The 4,406-nt window shown below is 42.1% G+C and overlaps 1 pseudogene; it reads right to left on the bottom strand.

Annotated features, from left to right (window-relative positions):
- Positions 1 to 215: 215 nt before the first annotated feature.
- On the bottom strand, positions 216 to 2,063 carry LOC101589900 (annotated as a pseudogene).
- Between the last annotated feature and the right edge of the window lie 2,343 nt (positions 2,064 to 4,406).

Below are 4,406 nucleotides of genomic sequence, written 5' to 3'. Positions count from 1 at the left end.
GGATCTCTTTGCGCAGGCATAAAGGAGCTAGAGGATGCAAATAGAGGATACAGACGAAAAGGCGGAAAAGCAAAGGGCCTTATCAGCTGGGCAAAAAGAAGCATCTGATGAACTCCTGTCTCCAGCGACTGCCTTGCACCACCTTCGTGGGCACAGTGCAGAATGGGAAATCATCGCCTACAGTGTGATCTAGCCCTGCTTCTGGTACAAGGAAGTTAATCTTTAACTGAAAATGGCACAGGGGCAAAAGAAAATTACATTACAACATACCTCTACCAACTTTCATGATAACCTTGTCTTTGTTTTTCTCTGTATAATTGTCCTCACATGCTTATATTTCTAAGTGAGAAATTTAATGTGGCTACTTTTGAACTCTTTCCAGACTCCCTGCTCATCTCTCTGCTCCGTAATATTGCAGCACATGAATCCAGGACTTTTGGTGCACATTTGCGTAGGTTTTTCTTTGAGGGAGACAGAGGGATTTGTTTGTTTGTCTGTTTAGAGTTACATGGTAATTTATTGATCCCCACCCTGCCCTTATGGTCTCCAGATCACTTTTTCTGCTTGTGGAGCTTGTTTTCCAGTCCCAGGAAGATGGTGTTATGGTTTGTGTCTAGTTGTCCCCCCAAAGCCTCATGCAGTCATGGGGTGAGGACTTCTAGAGTTTGTGTTAACTCATGATCCACTGGGATTATGTGTGATCCAAGGCTGGGATTATAGGTCTTAGTACTGCTGGGATTACCCATAGGTGGGTAAGTACTGGGAGGTACCCATAGGTGTGAGTACTTCCCCTACCCTGGGGCAGGTAATTTGCATGACAATGTAAGGAGGGAAGAGAAGCTAGCTGCTTGAGCTGCTGCTATCCCCCTCCCTTGCACTCTTGCTCTTTGCCACCACCATGAAAGGATGCCCTCTGCTATGTGCTGCTCTGCGTTGGACCCAGCTGAGTATGGACTGAAACCTCCAGTAACTGTGAGCTAAATAAACCTTTCTTTCCTTCATTTTGAGTGTCAGGTATTTGTCCCAGCAACGAGAGAAGAGTAACTAAGACAGATGGCTTGGGGGAGTGGTGCAGCATCCTGCTGGATAAAGCTCATGATGTGGTTGTAGCTGTCTTCCTCATACTGCGAAAACATAGCCTGCAGATCCAGCTCCTCATGCAATGCTTTCACTCTTCCTACCTTCTCAGTGTCCTTCTGCCCATAATTTTCCTGCAAGATCTGGTGAAGCTCCAGAGTGGCTTGCTGTAGACACTGAACCACTAGCCAGCTGCACTTACTGTCCTGGATGTCAGTGCCAATCTTTCCCTTCTCACTGGGGTCCAAAGTCAAGGAAATCATCCTGTATCTGGAAGAGCTCACCCATCTCCATCAGGATCCTCCTGGCATTGCTGTGCTCTTTCTCCCCATCAATGCTGGCCATGTACATGAAGGCAGCAACAAGCTGGTAGAAAGCTGTCTTATACTTGACAATAGATTTGTACCTCTTTTCAGTGTATTTGCTGAGATCCATGTGGTCCCAGGGGGCTGTGATGACATCCAGAATCTGCCAGATCTTGTCTGATAAGCAGTCTACAGGAAGCACTCAAACAGGTTCAGATAGTAGGCTTGCCCCCAGCAGTGGAACTTCAGCAGGCAATACATACAGGCTTCCAGGACAGCATCATTGACAGTGCCCAAAACTACTCCAGGCTTCTGATACCAGCAGATCTGTACCCTCTGTGTAAGGGATGAGTACATTATATCATCTGTCACCAGGAAGAAAGCTTACAGCAGTTCCACACACCAGCCCATGGTCAGTGCCCACTGCAGACTGCATCCTGTTTCCTGGGCTCTACCAGCTCCCAGAATGCTACCAGCACCATCAAACCCCAGGTGTATTTACCTCTTGTGGCCTCATACTCTAGGACCTCCTTGAGCTGGGCAATGGAATCTTCTATTGCAGGGTGACCTGTCATCTTCAGTCAACGCCCTGACAATCTGAGAGAAGTGCTGGATGAAATTCTGCATTTCTTGAGCATAAACATCGCATTTCTGCTCTCCATTCATTGTGAGAGAGGAGCAAAGTGCTCTGTTGAGGATGCTGTTGTTCCTGCTTCATTTGGTTTAGCTTTCTTTGTGTTTTTATTTTTGCCTTTGACAAACAGTGATGTTATAAACCGCCTTGTGTCACCTGATCTTCTAGACTAACAGTGAATTTCTTTAACGAGCCACAACCAGAGACCATTTCCTACTGTTGCAGCACCAAAGCAACCACAGACTGTAATATATAAACACATAAGCAAGACTGTGCTGCAATAAAACTTTATTAAACAAAACAAAGACAGAGAGTTCTTGGATTAGCACTGCCATCCACAGTTGGCTGACTACTGGCCAACATGACTTGCTCTGGGGTGCAGCCACCAGGGCCACTGTGCTGTGGCACCACATAACAAGCAGCCCCATGTGATGTACACTGACCAGCTGCTGGGTCACAGGGCAGTTGTGGCTCAGTTCTGCACAGTGATGCCAAACTCCTGCAATGTCAGCACTGAGGAACTGAGGCAGGTAGATTGCTCTGATTTTGAGACCAGCCTGCACTACATAACAAGTTCAAAGCTAGCCAAAACTATGTAGCAAAACCCTGTCTCTCTATATATAAAGTATATATTATGATGTGTCTAGATTATTGTAATGTTACCTTGACCCTGAAGATGTATTTTTTAAAAAGAGCCATATAATCATAGAAAAATTGTTAAAACATATAAAACTTATCTGTCAAACTGTACATTTTAGAGACATACTATGATTGGTTGAACAATAAGATTTCATAGGATTGTCATATTAAAACAATGTGAAATACTGCAGTGGGAGAAGAAATCACAATTCAATGAGAAAAATAATTTTTAAAATGCAATCTAATAAGAACTTGCTGAAATATACTCTACTTCTGCACTCTAATATACAATAGACTCTAATAGATTCCAACAGAGAATGGTGAATTATAAATTGTAACAATTTTAAGATTTCAACAGAGGTAGGAAGTAGCTCAGAGTGAGATTGCTTACCTAACATTCACAATGCTCTGGGTTCAGTTTCTGGCATCACACAAAATAAAATCAAAATCCAAGAGTAGATAATTAGATGCTGGGTTTGTAGCTCAATGGTACAGTACATGTTCACTATGCAAAATGCCTGGGTTCAATCACCAGCACTAAAACATAAAATGTAGTTTACAGTGTTATTTTGACTATCAGTAATTATCAAAAAAGGAATTCAGGATGCTCCAGATGGGATTTTAAATAATGGAAACTGGCTCCCTTTATTAAGCAGATGTTAAGTTTGCCCAATAATCAGACCAGTCTTCTTTGAGAATTTGACTACCTATAACTCTGGGGAGCAGAGGCAAGATTCAAAGTTGGGCCCATCCTCAGCAACTTAGCAAGAACTTCTCACAAAAAAATATTAATAAGGGCTGGGGCTATAGTTCAGTGCAAAGTCTTTGGGTTCAATCCCCAATAAGTGTGTGTGTTGGGGGGTGATCTTAACTCACCACTTAAGAACCCCAGCCCTGCTCCCACAGAGAGCTTTCCAGCATACTCCATAATGAGAAACTCTACCTTGGAAAGGTGGTATTTGAAATGTTGTGGTCCTAGTATTTCCCCAACCACTATGATCTCATGGTTTGGGTATCTGAGACAGAGAGAGTAATAATACACTTCACTGACTTCACAGACAAAATGTAATTACTAGTTCCCTTTGCCCTGACAAGAGGCCCCAGAGTTAAGGCACCTGCATTTTGTTTTACAACCTAGGAAACTGAAGATGAGTACCTGGACCCAAATGGCACACTCCTAATTGAGCACTCTGGCAGCTCAGACAAAGTATCACAACTTCAAGGTGGGCCTGGGATACCTAACAAGACTATCTCAAAAAAGCAAAACAAAACCTTGACCCAAGCATAGATCTAGGATCTTCTTGGACAGCCCATATACATCCCTTCTTCCAGGGTAATTTTTTTAAAAGAAAGTACAATTTAGAATGAAAACAGAACAAATGACAAGTGATTCAGATTTTTCACTTAACAAAGTAATATGAATTTAACAGTATTTGTTATAATAGTGTTGTCTTCCAATTATTTATATTACCAGATATATGCATGTAAAATTGGAAGAAAAAAAAAGAAATATATAATAAATTAAGAAGACAAAAAGGAGAAACAATTGAAAAAAGGAGATAAAGCAAAACATTAACTGGTTTTTTCCATAGACCACCAGAAATGCACAGTATAGTTGTCCAAACCATCCTGCTTACATACCTATATAAATCTCTTTCCCCCATCCCCTCTCCTGTCATTCTCAACTCAGTAACTCTTTCCTTTTGAATAAGTTCATTCCTTTTTACCAGTGTCTATTGTACCCTCCACAT

Source organism: Octodon degus, unplaced genomic scaffold (genome assembly GCF_000260255.1).
Source record: "Octodon degus isolate 3935 unplaced genomic scaffold, OctDeg1.0 scaffold00030, whole genome shotgun sequence".
NCBI classification, from domain to species: domain Eukaryota; kingdom Metazoa; phylum Chordata; class Mammalia; order Rodentia; family Octodontidae; genus Octodon; species Octodon degus.
Note: the sequence above shows the minus strand (reverse complement) of the source record. Positions and strands in the feature narration are given on the sequence as shown.